The sequence below is a fragment of the Oncorhynchus keta genome, chromosome 13 (assembly GCF_023373465.1).
Source record: "Oncorhynchus keta strain PuntledgeMale-10-30-2019 chromosome 13, Oket_V2, whole genome shotgun sequence".
NCBI lineage: Eukaryota > Metazoa > Chordata > Actinopteri > Salmoniformes > Salmonidae > Oncorhynchus > Oncorhynchus keta.
Window position 1 is genome coordinate 3,686,758 of NC_068433.1, and position 21,561 is coordinate 3,708,318.

At 47.0% G+C, this 21,561-nt stretch overlaps 1 protein-coding gene and 1 long non-coding RNA gene across 3 annotated transcripts in view; both read left to right on the top strand.

Annotated features, from left to right (window-relative positions):
- The window catches only part of LOC127906914 (dachshund homolog 2-like), a 66,678-nt gene that overhangs the window by 7,754 nt on the left and 37,363 nt on the right, over window positions 1-21,561 (top strand). The gene's annotated exons all lie outside the window — the stretch shown is intronic.
- LOC127906643 (uncharacterized) lies at window positions 1,101-2,942 on the top strand. 2 transcript variants are annotated; one of them, XR_008062206.1, is made up of 5 exons: window positions 1,101-1,514; window positions 2,051-2,091; window positions 2,356-2,454; window positions 2,562-2,594; window positions 2,908-2,942. It is a non-coding gene; the product is annotated as an uncharacterized LOC127906643 (long non-coding RNA). The 2 variants fall into 2 exon arrangements; XR_008062205.1 differs by lacking the exons at window positions 2,562-2,594; window positions 2,908-2,942 and having other exon boundaries at window positions 2,356-2,555.

Below are 21,561 nucleotides of genomic sequence, written 5' to 3' on the forward strand. Positions count from 1 at the left end.
GATCTGCCTTCTGTCTGTACTAGGTCTGTAGTTCAGATGATACAGTGATATATGTACAAAGAGCAAACAACTACTGTAATGGTCCAGGTGACATAGTGACTCACTACTGTAATGGTCCAGGTGACATAGTGACTCACTACTGTAATGGTCCAGGTGACATAGTGACTCACTACTGTAATGGTCCAGGTGACATAGTGACTCACTACTGTAATGGTCCAGGTTACATAGTGACACACTACTGTAATGGTCCAGGTTACATAGTGACACACTACTGTAATGGTCCAGGTTACATAGTGACTCACTAGTGTAATGGTCCAGGTTACATAGTGACTCACTACTGTAATGGTCCAGGTGACATAGTGACTCACTACTGTAATGGTCCAGGTGACATAGTGACTCACTACTGTAATGGTCCAGGTGACATAGTGACTCACTACTGTAATGGTCCAGGTTACATAGTGACTCACTACTGTAATGGTCCAGGTTACATAGTGACTCACTACTGTAATGGTCCAGGTGACATAGTGACTCACTAGTGTAATGGTCCAGGTTACATAGTGACTCATTGACTCACTACTGTAATGGTCCAGGTTACATAGTGACTCACTACTGTAATGGTCCAGGTTACATAGTGGCTCACTACCGTAATGGTCCAGGTTACATAGTGGCTCACTACTGTAATGGTCCAGGTTACATAGTGACTCACTACTGTAATGTTCCAGGTTACATAGTGACTCACTACTGTAATGGTCCAGGTTACATAGTGACTCACTACTGTAATGGTTCAGGTTACATAGTGACTCACTACTGTAATGGTCCAGGTTACATAGTGACTCACTACTGTAATGGTCCAGGTGACATAGTGACTCACTACTGTAATGGTCCAGGTTACATAGTGACTCACTACTGTAATGGTCCAGGTGACATAGTGACTCACTACTGTAATGGTCCAGGTTACATAGTGACTCACTACTGTAATGGTCCAGGTTATATAGTGACTCGGTACTGTAATGGTCCAGGTTACACAGTGACTCACTACTGTAATGGTCCAGGTTACATAGTGACTCACTACTGTAATGGTCCAGGTTACATAGTGACTCACTACTGTAATGGTCCAGGTTATATAGTGACTCGGTACTGTAATGGTCCAGGTTACATAGTGACTCACTACTGTAATGGTCCAGGTTACATAGTGACTGACTGCTGTAATGGTCCAGGTTACATAGTGACTCACTACTGTAATGGTCCAGGTTACATAGTGACTGACTACTGTAATGGTCCAGGTTACATAGTGACTCACTACTGTAATGGTCCAGGTTACATAGTGACTCACTAGTGTAATGGTCCAGGTTACATAGTGACTCACTACTGTAATGGTCCAGGTTACATAGTGACTCACTACTGTAATGGTCCAGGTTACATAGTGACTCACTACTGTAATGGTCCAGGTTACATAGTGACTCACTACTGTAATGGTCCAGGTTACATAGTGACACACTACTGTAATGGTCCAGGTTACATAGTGACTCACTACCGTAATGGTCCAGGTTACATAGTGACTCACTACCGTAATGGTCCAGGTTACATAGTGACTCACTACTGTAATGATCCAGGTTACATAGTGACTCACTAGTGTAATGGTCCAGGTTACATAGTGACTCACTACTGTAATGGTCCAGGTTACATAGTGACTCACTACTGTAATGGTCCAGGTTACATAGTGACTGACTACTGTAATGGTCCAGGTTACATAGTGACTCACTACTGTAATGGTCCAGGTTACATAGTGACTCACCAGTGTAATGGTCCAGGTTACATAGTGACTCACTAGTGTAATGGTCCAGGTTACATAGTGACTCACTACTGTAATGGTCCAGGTTACATAGTGACTGACTACTGTAATGGTCCAGGTTACATAGTGACTCACTACTGTAATGGTCCAGGTTACATAGTGACTCAGTGACTCACTACTGTAATGGTCCAGGTTACATAGTGACTCACTACTGTAATGGTCCAGGTTACATAGTGACTCACTACTGTAATGGTCCAGGTTACATAGTGACTCAGTGACTCACTACTGTAATGGTCCAGGTTACATAGTGACTCACTACTGTAATGGTCCAGGTTACATAGTGACTCACTACTGTAATGGTCCAGGTTACATAGTGACTCACTACTGTAATGGTCCAGGTTACATAGTGACTCACTACTGTAATGGTCCAGGTTACATAGTGACTCGCTACTGTAATGGTCCAGGTTACACAGTGACTCACAACTGTAATGGTCCAGCTTACACAGTAACTTACTACTGTAATGGTCCAGGTTACATAGTGACTCACTACTGTAATGGTCCAGGTTACATAGTGACTCACTACTGTAATGGTCCAGGTTACATAGTGACTCACTACTGTAATGGTCCAGGTTACATAGTGACTCACTACTGTACTGGTCCAGGTTACAAAGTGGCTCTGTGACTCACTACTGTAATGGTCCAGGTTATATAGTGACTCACTACTGTAATGGTCCAGGTTACATAGTGACTCACTACAGTAATGATCCAGGTTACATAGTGACTCACTACTGTACTGGTCCAGGTTACAAAGTGGCTCTGTGACTCACTACTGTAATGGTCCAAGTTACAAAGCGACTCACTACTGTACTGGTCCAGGTTACAAAGTGGCTCTGTGACTCACTACTGTAATGGTCCAGGTTATATAGTGACTCACTACTGTAATGGTCCAGGTTACATAGTGACTCACTACTGTAATGGTCCAGGTTACATAGTGACTCACTAGTGTAATGGTCCAGGTTACATAGTGACTCACTAGTGTAATGGTCCAGGTTACATAGTGACTCACTAGTGTAATGGTCCAGGTTACATCGTGACTCACTAGTGTACTGGTCCAGGTTACATAGTGACTCACTACTGTAATGGTCCAGGTTCCATAGTGACTCACTACTGTAATGGTCCAGGTTACATAGTGACTCAGTGACTCACTACTGTAATGGTCCAGGTTACATAGTGACTCACTACTGTAATGGTCCAGGTTACATAGTGACTCACTACTGTACTGGTCCAGGTTACAAAGTGGCTCTGTGACTCACTACTGTAATGGTCCAGGTTACAAAGTTACTCAGTGACTCGTGTTTGCATCTCAATGTGAAAAAACTGTCTGCATGTTCTTCACAAAGAGGCCAACAGATGCTACTGAACCAGATGTCTGTGTGTCAGGGGAGAAACTCCAGGTGGTATCTGATGTTACTGAACCAGATGTCTGTGTGTCAGGGGAGAAGCTCCAGCTGGTATCTGATGTTACTGAGCCAGATGTCTATGTGTCAGGGGAGAAGCTCCAGCTGGTATCTGATGTTACTGAGCCAGATGTCTGTGTGTCAGGGGAGAAGCTCCAGGTTGTATCTGATGTTACTGAACCAGATGTCTATGTGTCAGGGGAGAAGCTCCAGCTGGTATCTGATGCTACTGAGCCAGATGTCTGTGTGTCAGGGAGAAGCTCCAGCTGGTATCTGATGTTACTGAGCCAGATGTCTATGTGTCAGGGGAGAAGCTCCAGCTGGTATCTGATGCTACTGAGCCAGATGTCTATGTGTCAGGGGAGAAGCTCCAGCTGGTATCTGATGCTACTGAGCCAGATGTCTATGTGTCAGGGGAGAAGCTCCAGCTGGTATCTGATGTTACTGAGCCAGATGTCTATGTGTCAGGGGAGAAGCTCCAGCTGGTATCTGATGTTACTGAGCCAGATGTCTATGTGTCAGGGGAGAAGCTCCAGCTGGTATCTGATGCTACTGAGCCAGATGTCTATGTGTCAGGGGGAGAAGCTCCACCTGGTATCTGATGCTACTGAACCAGATGTCTATGTGTGTCAGGGGAGATGCTGCAGCTGGTATCTGGTGCTACTGAGCCAGATGTCTGTGTGTCAGGGGAGAAGCTCCAGCTGGTATCTGATGTTACTGAGCCAGATGTCTATGTGTCAGGGGAGAAGCTCTACCTGGTATCTGATGTTACTGAGCCAGATGTCTGTGTGTCAGGGGAGAAGCTCCAGCTGGTATCTGATGTTACTGAGCCAGATGTCTGTGTGTCAGGGAGAAGCTCCAGCTGGTATCTGATGCTACTGAGCCAGATGTCTGTGTGTCAGGGGAGAAACTCCACCTGGTATCTGATGCTACTGAGCCAGATGTCTATGTGTCTATGTGTCAAACAGGCTCTGAAAGTGCTTGATAGGAAGCCCAATAGCCATCATCACTGTTACATCCTCAGAAAGCATGAGCTCCCGAGTTGGGAAAATCGTGTGCAATACACCGACGCATGTCTTGTATTCAAGATCCTAAACGGCCTGGCTCCTCCTCCACTCAGTACTTCTGTTAAACAGAAACCCAAACATATGGTAGCAGATCCTCAAGGTCTGCCTTGAGAGGTGACTGTATAGTTCCCTTAAGGAAAAGCACCTTTAGTAAATCAGTTTTCTGTGAGAGCTTCCCATGTCTGGAATACACTGCCATCAGACACACATAACTGCACCACATATCACACTTTCACAAAATGCTTGAAGACCTGGCTAAAGGTCAATCAGATTTGTGAACATGGTCCCTAGCTGTGTGTTGCCGCTTTCCATGTCGTCTGTAGCTTGTGAGGTGTGGAAACACTTTGTTGCTTTTATGAATTTTGTCTTGTTGCTTTTTGTTCTATGTTGCTATGTCTTGCTTGTTCTATGTTGCTCTGTCTGTATGCTACGTCTTGCTTGTCCTACATTGCTCTGCTTGTGCTCACTGCTCAATGAGTGTCTATATTGTAATTGTTTTTAATAACCTGCCCAGGGACTGCGGTTGAAAATTAGCCGGCTGGCTAAAACCGTCACTTTTACTGAAACGTTGATTAATGTGCACTGTCCCTGTACAAATAAAAATAACTCAAACTCAAGGCAGCTACTTTGAAGAATCTCAAATATATTTTGATTTGTTTAACACTTTTTTGGTTACAACATGATTCCATATGTGTTATTTCATAGTGTTGATGTCTTCACTATTATTCTACAATGTAGAAGATAGTAAAAGAAAGAAAACCCTGGAATGAGTAGGTGTCCAAACCTTTGACTGGTTCTGTATATATTTGCCCCAAACAATATATGGGGGATTGGAAATGATGCAATTACATTGAGAAAGGTACAATCTATCTGCAATAGTAAAGCTGATAAAGTAAAGCCCCTAAAAATGATGGCTGGATCGGGGTGAAGAGGCGGAGTTTCTCTGTCCAGTGTCTGTGTTCTTTTGCCCATCTTAATCTTTTATTTTTATTGGCCAGTCTGAGATATGGCTTTTCTTTGCAACTCTGCCTAGAAGACCAGCATCCCGGAGTCGCCTCTTCACTGTTGACGTTGAGACTGGTGTTTTGCGGGTACTATTTAATGAAGCTGCCAGTTGAGGATTTGTGAGGTGTCTGTTTCTCAAACTAGACACACTAATGTACTTGTCCTCTTGCTCAGTTGTGCACCGGGGCCTCCCACTCCTCTGTCTATTCTGGTTAGAGCCAGTTTGTGCTGTTCTGTGAAGGGAGTAGTACACAGCGATGTACGAGATCTTCAGTTTCTTGGCATTTTTTCACATGGAATAGCCTTCATTTCTCAGAACAAGAATAGACTGACGAGTTTCAGAAGAAAGGTCTTTGTTTCTGGCCATTTTGATCCTGTAATCGAACCCACAAATGATGATGCTCCAGATACTCAACTAGTCTAAAGAAGACCAGTTTAATTGCTTCTTTAATCAGGACAGCAGTTTTCAGCTGTGCTAACATAATTGCAAAAAGGGCTTTCTAATGATCAATTAGCCTTTTAAAACGATAAACTTGGATTAACTAACACAACGTGTCATTGGAACACAGGAGTGATGGTTCCTGATAATGGGCCGCTGTACTCCTATGTAGATATTCCATTAAAAATCAGCCGTTTCCAGCTACAATAGTCATTTACAACATTAACAATGTTATTTTTTTATTTTAATGGACAAAAAAATGTGTTTCTCTTTCAAAAACAAAGACATTTCTAAGTGACCCCAAACTTTTAAACAGTAGTGTTTATATATAAATATATATATACCTCCCCCCAAAAATATATGGGGGATTGGAAATGATGCAGACAATTACATTGATGTATCATTTATTTATTTATCTATATATCTACAATCTGCAATATTAAAGCTGATCTACTCCTAATTTTTTAAATAAATGTAAATAATGTAATAAATAAAAATGGTTTATTTTAATAATGAAATTAGTGACGCACCACATGATTAGGTGTCTGTCGCCACATATCTAGATTAGTTGGTATTTACTTGCCATAGTTTTTTTTTTTTTTTTTTTTACATAATTTAGTGCAGTCCCAAATGGCATCCTATATTCCCTACGTAGAGCACTACTTTTGACCAGAGCCCTATCGGCCATTTAGGGTTGCAATCCCCTACACATTTTTATGACCTCCTTTAATTTATTCCGTTTACGTAGGAAAGAATGAAGAAAATCAACACTCTCTTTCTGTTCGGTAATGTCATCGTGTACGCACGTAGGCACTCAGGGAACACACACAGATCACGTCATGTCGTGTTCTTGAATAATAGTTAACATTAACTAGCTTAACTAGCTCCCACGCTCACCCCGGGAGTGACATTCTGGCATTAGTTAAGAAGAGAGTTAGTTAAGAAGAGAGTTAGTTAAGAAGAGAGTTAGTTAAGAAGAGAGATCAGAGGGGGTGGAAGACAAGAGAGGGACAGATAGGAGAAGAGGGAGAGAATTAGAGAGACTATTTTATGACTCCATCTGCAGATGGTTTTATTCCTTTATTGCGATCACTTGTTCTTTTACTATTTTGGTGCCTGGGCTCATCAAACCACAAAACAAACTGCTAAATGACTTGGGGACTCACTGCACACACACACTGCACTTAGTAGACTGACTGCACACACACACTGCACTTAGTAGACTGACTGCACACACACACTGCACTTAGTAGACTGGCTGCACACACACACTGCACTTAGTAGACTGGCTGCACACACACACTGCACTTAGTAGACTGACTGCACACACACACACTGCACTTAGTAGACTGACTGCACACACACACACTGCACTTAGTAGACCGACTGCACACACACACTGCACTTAGTAGACTGACTGCACACACACTGCACTTAGTAGACTGACTGCACACACACACTGCACTTAGTAGACTGGCTGCACACACACACACTGCACTTAGTAGACTGACTGCACACACACACTGCACTTAGTAGACTGACTGCACACACACACACTGCACTTAGTAGACTGACTGCACACACACACTGCACTTAGTAGACTGACTGCACACACTGCACTTAGTAGACTGACTGCACACACACTGCACTTAGTAGACTGACTGCACACATACACTGCACTTAGTAGACTGACTGCACACATACACTGCACTTAGTAGACTGACTGCACACACACACTCCACTCAGTAGACCGACTGCACACACACACTGCACTTAGTAGACTGACTGCACACACACACTGCACTTAGTAGACTGGCTGCACACACACACACTGCACTTAGTAGACTGACTGCACACACACACTGCACTTAGTAGACTGACTGCACACACACTGCACTTAGTAGACTGGCTGCACACACACACTGCACTTAGTAGACTGACTGCACACACACACTGCACTTAGTAGACTGACTGCACACACACACACTGCACTTAGTAGACTGACTGCACACACACACTGCACTTAGTAGACTGACTGCACACACACACACTGCACTTAGTAGACTGACTGCACACACACTGCACTTAGTAGACTGACTGCACACACACACTGCACTTAGTAGACTGACTGCACACACACTGCACTTAGTAGACTGACTGCACACACACTGCACTTAGTAGACTGACTGCACACACACACTGCACTTAGTAAACTGACTGCACACACACACTGCACTTAGTAGACCGACTGCACACACACACTGCACTTAGTAGACTGGCTGCACACACACACACTGCACTTAGTAGACTGACTGCACACACACACTGCACTTAGTAGACTGACTGCACACACACACTGCACTTAGTAGACTGGCTGCACACACACACACTGCACTTAGTAGACTGACTGCACACACACACTGCACTTAGTAGACTGACTGCACACACACACTGCACTTAGTAGACTGGCTGCACACACACACACTGCACTTAGTAGACTGACTGCACACACACACTGCACTTAGTAGGCTGACTGCACACACACTGCACTTAGTAGACTGACTGCACACACACACTGCACTTAGTAGACTGACTGCACACACACACTGCACTTAGTAGACTGACTGCACACACACACACTGCACTTAGTAGACTGACTGCACACACACTGCACTTAGTAACACACACTGCACTTAGTAGACTGACTGCACACACACACTGCACTTAGTAGACTGACTGCACACACACACACTGCACTTAGTAGACTGACTGCACACACACACTGCACTTAGTAGACTGGCTGCACACACACACTGCACTTAGTAGACTGGCTGCACACACACACTGCACTTAGTAGACTGACTGCACACACACACTGCACTTAGTAGACTGACTGCACACACACACTGCACTTAGTAGACTGACTGCACACACACACTGCACTTAGTAGACTGACTGCACACACACACACTGCACTTAGTAGACTGACTGCACACACACTGCACTTAGTAGACTGACTGCACACACACACACACACTGCACTTAGTAGACTGACTGCACACACACACACACACTGCACTTAGTAGACTGACTGCACACACACACACTGCACTTAGTAGACTGACTGTACACACACACTGCACTTAGTAGACTGACTGCACACACACACTGCACTTAGTAGACTGACTGTACACACACACTGCACTTAGTAGACTGACTGCACACACACACTGCACTTAGTAGACTGACTGCACACACACACTGCACTTAGTAGACTGGCTGCACACACACACTGCACTTAGTAGACTGGCTGCACACACACACTGCAATTTATTAGACTGACTGCACACACACACTGCACTTAGTAGACTGACTGCACACACACACTGCACTTAGTAGACTGACTGCACACACACACTGCACTTAGTAGACTGACTGCACACACACACACTGCACTTAGTAGACTGACTGCACACACACACTGCACTTAGTAGACTGACTGCACACACACACACTGCACTTAGTAGACTGACTGCACACACACTGCACTTAGTAGACTGACTGCACACACACACTGCACTTAGTAGACTGGCTGCACACACACACACTGCACTTAGTAGACTGACTGCACACACACACTGCACTTAGTAGACTGACTGCACACACACACACTGCACTTAGTAGACTGACTGCACACACACACTGCACTTAGTAGACTGACTGCACACACACTGCACTTAGTAGACTGACTGCACACATACACTGCACTTAGTAGACTGACTGCACACATACACTGCACTTAGTAGACTGACTGCACACACACACTGCACTTAGTAGACCGACTGCACACACACACTGCACTTAGTAGACTGACTGCACACACACACTGCACTTAGTAGACTGGCTGCACACACACACACTGCACTTAGTAGACTGACTGCACACACACACTGCACTTAGTAGACTGACTGCACACACACACTGCACTTAGTAGACTGGCTGCACACACACACTGCACTTAGTAGACTGACTGCACACACACACTGCACTTAGTAGACTGACTGCACACACACACACTGCACTTAGTAGACTGACTGCACACACACACTGCACTTAGTAGACTGACTGCACACACACACACTGCACTTAGTAGACTGACTGCACACACACTGCACTTAGTAGACTGACTGCACACACACACTGCACTTAGTAGACTGACTGCACACACACACTGCACTTAGTAGACTGACTGCACACACACTGCACTTAGTAGACTGACTGCACACACACACTGCACTTAGTAAACTGACTGCACACACACACTGCACTTAGTAGACCGACTGCACACACACACTGCACTTAGTAGACTGGCTGCACACACACACACTGCACTTAGTAGACTGACTGCACACACACACTGCACTTAGTAGACTGACTGCACACACACACTGCACTTAGTAGACTGGCTGCACACACACACACACTGCACTTAGTAGACTGACTGCACACACACACTGCACTTAGTAGACTGACTGCACACACACACTGCACTTAGTAGACTGGCTGCACACACACACACTGCACTTAGTAGACTGACTGCACACACACACTGCACTTAGTAGGCTGACTGCACACACACTGCACTTAGTAGACTGACTGCACACACACACTGCACTTAGTAGACTGACTGCACACACACACTGCACTTAGTAGACTGACTGCACACACACACACTGCACTTAGTAGACTGACTGCACACACACACTGCACTTAGTAGACTGGCTGCACACACACACTGCACTTAGTAGACCGGCTGCACACACACACTGCACTTAGTAGACTGACTGCACACACACACTGCACTTAGTAGACTGACTGCACACACACTGCACTTAGTAGACTGACTGCACACACACTGCACTTAGTAGACTGACTGCACACACACACTGCACTTAGTAAACTGACTGCACACACACACTGCACTTAGTAGACCGACTGCACACACACACTGCACTTAGTAGACTGACTGCACACACACACTGCACTTAGTAGACTGACTGCACACACACACTGCACTTAGTAGACTGGCTGCACACACACACACTGCACTTAGTAGACTGACTGCACACACACACTGCACTTAGTAGACTGACTGCACACACACACTGCACTTAGTAGACTGGCTGCACACACACACACTGCACTTAGTAGACTGACTGCACACACACACTGCACTTAGTAGACTGACTGCACACACACACTGCACTTAGTAGACTGTCTGCACACACACACACACTGCACTTAGTAGACTGACTGCACACACACACTGCACTTAGTAGGCTGACTGCACACACACACTGCACTTAGTAGACTGACTGCACACACACACTGCACTTAGTAGACTGACTGCACACACACACTGCACTTAGTAGACTGACTGCACACACACACACTGCACTTAGTAGACTGACTGCACACACACTGCACTTAGTAGACTGGCTGCACACACACACTGCACTTAGTAGACTGGCTGCACACACACACTGCACTTAGTAGACTGACTGCACACACACACTGCACTTAGTAGACTGACTGCACACACACACTGCACTTAGTAGACTGACTGCACACACACACTGCACTTAGTAGACTGACTGCACACACACACACTGCACTTAGTAGACTGACTGCACACACACTGCACTTAGTAGACTGACTGCACACACACACACACACTGCACTTAGTAGACTGACTGCACACACACACACACTGCACTTAGTAGACTGACTGCACACACACACACTGCACTTAGTAGACTGACTGTACACACACACTGCACTTAGTAGACTGACTGCACACACACACTGCACTTAGTAGACTGACTGTACACACACACTGCACTTAGTAGACTGACTGCACACACACACTGCACTTAGTAGACTGACTGCACACACACACTGCACTTAGTAGACTGGCTGCACACACACACTGCACTTAGTAGACTGGCTGCACACACACACTGCACTTATTAGACTGACTGCACACACACACTGCACTTAGTAGACTGACTGCACACACACACTGCACTTAGTAGACTGACTGCACACACACACTGCACTTAGTAGACTGACTGCACACACACACACTGCACTTAGTAGACTGACTGCACACACACACTGCACTTAGTAGACTGACTGCACACACACACACTGCACTTAGTAGACTGACTGCACACACACTGCACTTAGTAGACTGACTGCACACACACACTGCACTTAGTAGACTGACTGCACACACACTGCACTTAGTAGACTGACTGCACACACACTGCACTTAGTAGACTGACTGCACACACACACTGCACTTAGTAAACTGACTGCACACACACACTGCACTTAGTAGACTGACTGCACACACACACTGCACTTAGTAGACTGGCTGCACACACACACACTGCACTTAGTAGACTGACTGCACACACACACTGCACTTAGTAGACTGACTGCACACACACACTGCACTTAGTAGACTGGCTGCACACACACACACTGCACTTGGTAGACTGACTGCACACACACACTGCACTTAGTAGACTGACTGCACACACACACTGCACTTAGTAGACTGGCTGCACACACACACACTGCACTTAGTAGACTGACTGCACACACACACTGCACTTAGTAGGCTGACTGCACACACACACTGCACTTAGTAGACTGACTGCACACACACACTGCACTTAGTAGACTGACTGCACACACACACTGCACTTAGTAGACTGACTGCACACACACACACTGCACTTAGTAGACTGACTGCACACACACACTGCACTTAGTAGACTGGCTGCACACACACACTGCACTTAGTAGACTGGCTGCACACACACACTGCACTTAGTAGACTGACTGCACACACACACTGCACTTAGTAGACTGACTGCACACACACTGCACTTAGTAGACTGACTGCACACACACACTGCACTTAGTAGACTGACTGCACACACACACTGCACTTAGTAGACTGACTGCACACACACACACTGCACTTAGTAGACTGACTGCACACACACTGCACTTAGTAGACTGACTGCACACACACACTGCACTTAGTAGACTGACTGCACACACACACACTGCACTTAGTAGACTGACTGCACACACACACACTGCACTTAAGACTGACTGCACACACACACTTCACTTAGTAGACTGACTGCACACACACACTGCACTTAGTAGACTGACTGCACACACACACTGCACTTAGTAGACTGGCTGCACACACACACTGCACTTAGTAGACTGGCTGCACACACACACACTGCACTTAGTAGACTGACTGCACACACACACTGCACTTAGTATACTGACTGCACACACACACACTGCACTTAGTAGACTGACTGCACACATACACTGCACTTAGTAGACTGACTGCACACATACACTGCACTTAGTAGACCGACTGCACACACACACTGCACTTAGTAGACCGACTGCACACACACACTGCACTTAGTAGACTGACTGCACACACACACTGCACTTAGTAGACTGACTGCACACACACACTGCACTTAGTATACTTACTGCACACACACACACTGCACTTAGTAGACTGACTGCACACACACACTGCACTTAGTAGACTGACTGCACACACACACTGCACTTAGTAGAATCACTGCACACACACACTGCACTTAGTAGACTGACTGCACACACACACTGCAATTAGTAGACTGACTGCACACACACACTGCACTTAGTAGACTGACTGCACACACACACACACACACACTGCACTTAGTAGACTGACTGCACACACACACACACTGCACTTAGTAGACTGACTGCACACACACACTGCACTTAGTAGACTGACTGCACACACACACTGCACTTAGTAGACTGACTGCACACACACACACACACTGCACTTAGTAGACTGACTGCACACACACACTGCACTTAGTAGACTGACTGCACACACACACTGCACTTAGTAGACTGGCTGCACACACACACTGCACTTAGTAGACTGGCTGCACACACACACACACTGCACTTAGTAGACTGACTGCACACACACACTGCACTTAGTAGACTGACTGCACACACACACACTGCACTTAGTAGACTTACTGCACACACACACACTGCACTTAGTAGACTGACTGCACACACACACTGCACTTAGTAGACTGACTGCACACACACACTGCACTTAGTAGAATCACTGCACACACACACTGCACTTAGTAGACTGACTGCACACACACACTGCAATTAGTAGACTGACTGCACACACACACACTGCACTTAGTAGACTGACTGCACACACACACACACACACACTGCACTTAGTAGACTGACTGCACACACACACACTGCACTTAGTAGACTGACTGCACACACACACTGCACTTAGTAGCCTGACTGCACACACACTGCACTTAGTAGACTGACTGCACACACACACTGCACTTAGTAGACTGACTGCACACACACACTGCACTTAGTAGACTGACTGCACACACACACTGCACTTAGTAGACTGACTGCACACACACACTGCACTTAGTAGACTGACTGCACACACACACTGCACTTAGTAGACTGACTGCACACACACACTGCACTTAGTAGACTGACTGCACACACACACACACTGCACTTAGTAGACTGACTGCACACACACACTGCACTTAGTAGACTGACTGCACACACACACTGCACTTAGTAGACTGGCTGCACACACACACTGCACTTAGTAGACTGGCTGCACACACACACACTGCACTTAGTAGACTGACTGCACACACACACTGCACTTAGTAGACTGACTGCACACACACACACACTGCACTTAGTAGACTGACTGCACACACACACTGCACTTAGTAGACTGACTGCACACACACACACTGCACTTAGTAGACTGACTGCACACACACACACTGCACTTAGTAGACTGACTGCACACACACACACACTGCACTTAGTAGACTGACTGCACACACACACTTCACTTAGTAGACTGACTGCACACACACACTGCACTTAGTAGACTGACTGCACACACACACTGCACTTAGTAGACTGACTGCACACACACACTGCACTTAGTAGACTGACTGCACACACACACACTGCACTTAGTAGACTGACTGCACACACACACTTCACTTAGTAGACTGACTGCACACACACACTGCACTTAGTAGACTGACTGCACACACACACTGCACTTAGTAGACTGGCTGCACACACACACACTGCACTTAGTAGACTGACTGCACACACACACTGCACTTAGTAGACTGACTGCACACACACACACTGCACTTAGTAGACTGACTGCACACATACACTGCACTTAGTAGACTGACTGCACACACACACTGCACTTAGTAGACCGACTGCACACACACACTGCACTTAGTAGACCGACTGCACACACACACTGCACTTAGTAGACTGACTGCACACACACACTGCACTTAGTAGACTGACTGCACACACACACTGCACTTAGTAGACTGACTGCACACACACACACTGCACTTAGTAGACTGACTGCACACACACACACACACACACACTGCACTTAGTAGAGACTGACTGCTTAGTAGACACACACACACTGCACTTAGTAGACTGACTGCACACACACACACTGCACTTAGTAGACTGACTGCACACACACACTGCACTTAGTAGACTGACTGCACACACACTGCACTTAGTAGACTGACTGCACACACACACACTGCACTTAGTAGACTGACTGCACACACACACACTGCACTTAGTAGACTGACTGCACACACACACTGCACTTAGTAGACTGACTGCACACACACACTGCACTTAGTAGACTGACTGCACACACACACACACTGCACTTAGTAGACTGACTGCACACACACACACACTGCACTTAGTAGACTGACTGCACACACACACTGCACTTAGTAGACTGGCTGCACACACACACACTGCACTTAGTAGACTGGCTGCACACACACACACACTGCACTTAGTAGACTGACTGCACACACACACTGCACTTAGTAGACTGACTGCACACACACACACTGCACTTAGTAGACTGACTGCACACACACACACTGCACTTAGTAGACTGACTGCACACACACACTGCACTTAGTAGACTGACTGCACACACACACACTGCACTTAGTAGACTGACTGCACACACACACTGCACTTAGTAGACTGACTGCACACACACACTGCACTTAGTAGACTGACTGCACACACACACACTGCACTTAGTAGACTGACTGCACACACACACACTGCACTTAGTAGACTGACTGCACACACACACTGCACTTAGTAGACTGGCTGCACACACACACACTGCACTTAGTAGACTGACTGCACACACACACTGCACTTAGTAGACTGACTGCACACACACACACTGCACTTAGTAGACTGACTGCACACATACACTGCACTTAGTAGACTGACTGCACACATACACTGCACTTAGTAGACCGACTGCACACACACACTGCACTTAGTAGACCGACTGCACACACACACTGCACTTAGTAGACTGACTGCACACACACACTGCACTTAGTAGACTGACTGCACACACACACTGCACTTAGTAGACTGACTGCACACACACACTGCACTTAGTAGACTGACTACACACACACACACACACACACTGCACTTAGTAGACTGACTGCACACACACACACTGCACTTAGTAGACTGACTGCACACACACACTGCACTTAGTAGACTGACTGCACACACACACTGCACTTAGTAGACTGACTGCACACACACTGCACTTAGTAGACTGACTGCACACACACACACTGCACTTAGTAGACTGACTGCACACACACACTGCACTTAGTAGACTGACTGCACACACACACTGCACTTAGTAGACTGACTGCACACACACACTGCACTTAGTAGACTGACTGCACACACACACACACTGCACTTAGTAGACTGACTGCACACACACACACACTGCACTTAGTAGACTGACTGCACACACACACTGCACTTAGTAGACTGGCTGCACACACACACACTGCACTTAGTAGACTGGCTGCACACACACACACACTGCACTTAGTAGACTGACTGCACACACACACTGCACTTAGTAGACTGACTGCACACACACACACTGCACTTAGTAGACTGACTGCACACACACACACTGCACTTAGTAGACTGACTGCACACACACACTGCACTTAGTAGACTGACTGCACACACACACACTGCACTTAGTAGATTGACTGCACACACACTTCACTTAGTAGACTGACTGCACACACACACTGCACTTAGTAGACTGACTGCACACACACACTGCACTTAGTAGACTGGCTGCACACACACACACTGCACTTAGTAGACTGACTGCACACACACACTGCACTTAGTAGACTGACTGCACACACACACTGCACTTAGTAGACTGACTGCACACACACACTGCACTTAGTAGACTGGCTGCAAACATTAAAGAGCCAAACATGTCTCTAGTCCTCCGTCAGTGAATCCTTCCCGTCCTCCGTCAGTGAATCCTTCCCGTCCTCCTCCCCATGTCCTGGTGTTGGTGTAGAAGTAACAAAGGCTTGGGGTACTTAAATACTTAAATATATAGAAGTAAATGTAATTGCTAAAATATACTTAAGTATCAAAAGTAAATGTATAAATAATTTAAAATTCCAAATATTAAGTTAACCGTATGGCACCATTTCTTGTTTAAAAAAAAGTATTTATAAATGAATAGCCAGGGGTACACTGCAACACCATTTACAAAAGAAGCATGTGTTTAGGGAGTCCTCCAGATCAGAGGCAGGAGAGATGACCAGGGATGTTCTCTGTTTAGTGAGTCCTCCAGATCAGAGGCAGTAGAGATTTACATTACATTTACATTTAAGTCATTTAGCAGACGCTCTTATCCAGAGCGACTTACAAATTGGTGCATACACCTTATGACAATATGACAACCAGTGGAACAGCCACTTGCATCTAAATCTTGTTGGGGGGAGAAGGGGGGTGAGAAGGATTACTTACCCTTACTTACCCTATCCTAGGTATTCCTTGAAGAGGTGGGGTTTCAGGTGTCTCCGGAAGGTGGTGATTGACTCCGCTGTCCTGGCGTCGTGAGGGAGTTTGTTCCACCATTGGGGGCCAGAGCAGCGAACAGTTTTGACTGGGCTGAGCGGGAACTGTACTTCCTCAGTGGTAGGGAGGCGAGCAGGCCAGAGGTGGATGAACGCAGTGCCCTTGTTTGGGTGTAGGGCCTGATCAGAGCCTGGAGGTACTGAGGTGCCGTTCCCCTCACAGCTCCGTAGGCGAGCACCATGGTCTTGTAGCGGATGCGAGCTTCAACTGGAAGCCAGTGGAGAGAGCGGAGGAGCGGGGTGACGTGAGAGAACTTGGGAAGGTTGAACACCAGACGGGCTGCGGCGTTCTGGATGAGTTGTAGGGTTTAATGGCACAGGCAGGAGCCCAGCCAACAGCGAGTTGCAGTAATCAAGACGGGAGATGACAAGTGCCTGGATTAGGACCTGCGCCGCTTCCTGTGTGAGGCAGGGTCGTACTCTGCGGATGTTGTAGAGCATGAACCTACAGGAACGGGACACCGCCTTGATGTTAGTTGAGAACGTCAGGGTGTTGTCCAGGATCACGCCAAGGTTCTTAGCGCTCTGGGAGGAGGACACAATGGAGTTGTCAACCGTGATGGCGAGATCATGGAACGGGCAGTCCTTCCCCGGGAGGAAGAGGAGCTCCGTCTTGCTGAGGTTCAGCTTGAGGTGGTGATCCGTCATCCACACTGATATGTCTGCCAGACATGCAGAGATGCGATTCGCCACCTGGTCATCAGAAGGGGAAAGGAGAAGATTAATTGTGTGTCGTCTGCATAGCAATGATAGGAGAGACCATGTGAGGTTATGACAGAGCCAAGTGACTTGGTGTATAGCGAGAATAAGAGAGGGCCTAGAACAGAGCCCTGGGGACACCAGTGGTGAGAGCGCGTGGTGAGGAGACAGATTCTCGCCACGCCACCTGGTAGGAGCGACCTGTCAGGTAGGACGCAATCCAAGCGTGGGCCGCGCCGGAGATGCCCAACTCGGAGAGGGTGGAGAGGAGGATCTGATGGTTCACAGTATCGAAGGCAGCCGATAGGTCTAGAAGGATGAGAGCAGAGGAGAGAGAGTTAGCTTTAGCAGTGCGGAGCGCCTCCGTGATACAGAGAAGAGCAGTCTCAGTTGAATGACTAGTCTTGAAACCTGACTGATTTGGATCAAGAAGGTCATTCTGAGAGAGATAGCGGTAGAGCTGGCCAAGGACGGCACGCTCAAGAGTTTTGGAGAGAAAAGAGAGAAGGGATACTGGTCTGTAGTTGTTGACATCGGAGGGATCGAGTGTAGGTTTTTTCAGAAGGGGTGTTCTCTGTTTAGTGAGTCCTCCAGATCAGAGGCAGTAGAGATGAACAGGGATATTCTCTGTTTAGTGAGTCCTCCAGATCAGAGGCAGTAGAGATGAACAGGGATATTCTCTGTTTAGTGAGTCCTCCAGATCAGAGGCAGTAGGGATGACCAGGGATGTTCTCTGTTTAGTGAGTCCTCCAGATCAGAGGTACTAGAGATGACCAGGGATGTTCTCTGTATAGTGAGTCCTTCAGATCAGAGGCAGTAGGGATGACCAGGGATGTTCTCTGTTTAGTGAGTCCTCCAGATCAGAGGCAGTAGGGATGACCAGGGATGTTCTCTGTTTAGTGTTTAGTGAGTCCTCCAGATCAGAGGCAGTAGGGATGACCAGGGATGTTCTCTGTTTAGTGAGTCCTCCAGATCAGAGGCAGTAGGGAGGACCAGGGATGTTCTCTGTTTAGTGAGTCCTCCAGATCAGAGGCAGTAGGGATGACCAGGGATGTTCTCTGTTTAGTGAGTCCTCCAGATCAGAGACAGTAGGGATGACCAGGGATGTTCTCTGTTTAGTGAGTCCTCCAGATCAGAGGTACTAGAGATGACCAGGGATGTTCTCTGTATAGTGAGTCCTTCAGATCAGAGGCAGTAGGGATGACCAGGGATGTTCTCTGTTTAGTGAGTCCTCCAGATCAGAGGCAGTAGGGATGACCAGGGATGTTCTCTGTTTAGTGAGTCCTCCAGATCAGAGACAGTAGGGATGACCAGGGATGTTCTCTGTTTAGTGAGTCCTCCGGATCAGAGGCAGTAGGGATGACCAGGGATGTTCTCTGTTTAGTGAGTCCTCCAGATCAGAGGCAGTAGGGATGACCAGGGAGGTTCTCTGTTTAGTGAGTCCTCCAGATCAGAGACAGTAGGGATGACCAGGGATGTTCTCTGTTTAGTGAGTCCTCCAGATCAGAGGCAGTAGGGATGACCAGGGAGGTTCTCTGTTTAGTGAGTCCTCCAGATCAGAGGTAGTAGAGATGACCAGGGATGTTCTCTGTTTAGTGAGTCCTCCAGATCAGAGGTAGTAGAGATGGCCAGGGATGTTCTCTGTATAGTGAGTCCTCCAGATCAGAGGCAGTAGGGATGACCAGGGATGTTCTCTGTTTAGTGAGTCCTCCAGATCAGAGGCAGTAGGGATGACCAGGGATGTTCTCTGTTTAGTAAGCCCTCCAGATCAGAGGCAGTAGGGATGACCAGGGATGTTCTCTGTTTAGTGAGTCCTCCAGATCAGAGGCAGTAGGGATGACCAGGGATGTTCTCTGTTTAGTGTTTAGTGAGTCCTCCAGATCAGAGGCAGTAGGGATGACCAGGGATGTTCTCTGTTTAGTGAGTCCTCCAGATCAGAGGCAGTAGGGAGGACCAGGGATGTTCTCTGTTTAGTGAGTCCTCCAGATCAGAGGCAGTAGGGATGTCCAGGGATGTTCTCTGTTTAGTGAGTCCTCTAGATCAGAGGCAGTAGGGATGTCCAGGGATGTTCTCTGTTTAGTGAGTCCTCCAGATCAGGGGCAGTAGGAATGACCAGGGATGTTCTCTGTTTAGTGAGTCCTCCAGATCAGAGGCAGTAGGGATGACCAGGGATGTTCTCTGTTTAGTGAGTCCTCCAGATCAGAGACAGTAGGGAGGACCAGGGATGTTCTCTGTTTAGTGAGTCCTCCAGATCAGAGGCAGTAGGGAGGACCAGGGATGTTCTCTGTTTAGTGAGTCCTCCAGATCAGAGGCAGTAGGGATGACCAGGGATGTTCTCTGTTTAGTGAGTCCTCCAGATCAGAGGCAGTAGGGATGACCAGGGATGTTCTCTGTTTAGTGAGTCCTCCAGATCAGAGGCAGTAGGGAGGACCAGGGATGTTCTCTGTTTAGTGAGTCCTCCAGATCGGAGGCAATAGGGATGACCAGGGATGTTCTCTGTTTAGTGAGTCCTCCAGATCAGAGGCAGTAGGGATGACCAGGGATGTTCTCTGTTTAGTGAGTCCTCCAGATCAGAGGCAGTAGAGATGACCAGGGATGTTCTCTGTTTAGTGAGTCCTCCAGATCAGAGGCAGTAGGGAGGACCAGGGATGTTCTCTGTTTAGTGAGTCCTCCAGATCAGAGGCAGTAGGGATGACCAGGGATGTTCTCTGTTTAGTGAGTCTGCCAGATCAAAGGCAGTAGTGATGACCAGGGATGTTCTCTGTTTAGTGTTTAGTGAGTCCTCCAGATAAGAGGCAGTAGGGAGGACCAGGGATGTTCTCTGTTTAGTGAGTCCTCCAGATCAGAGGCAGTAGGGATGTTCTCTGTTTAGTGAGTCCTCCAGATC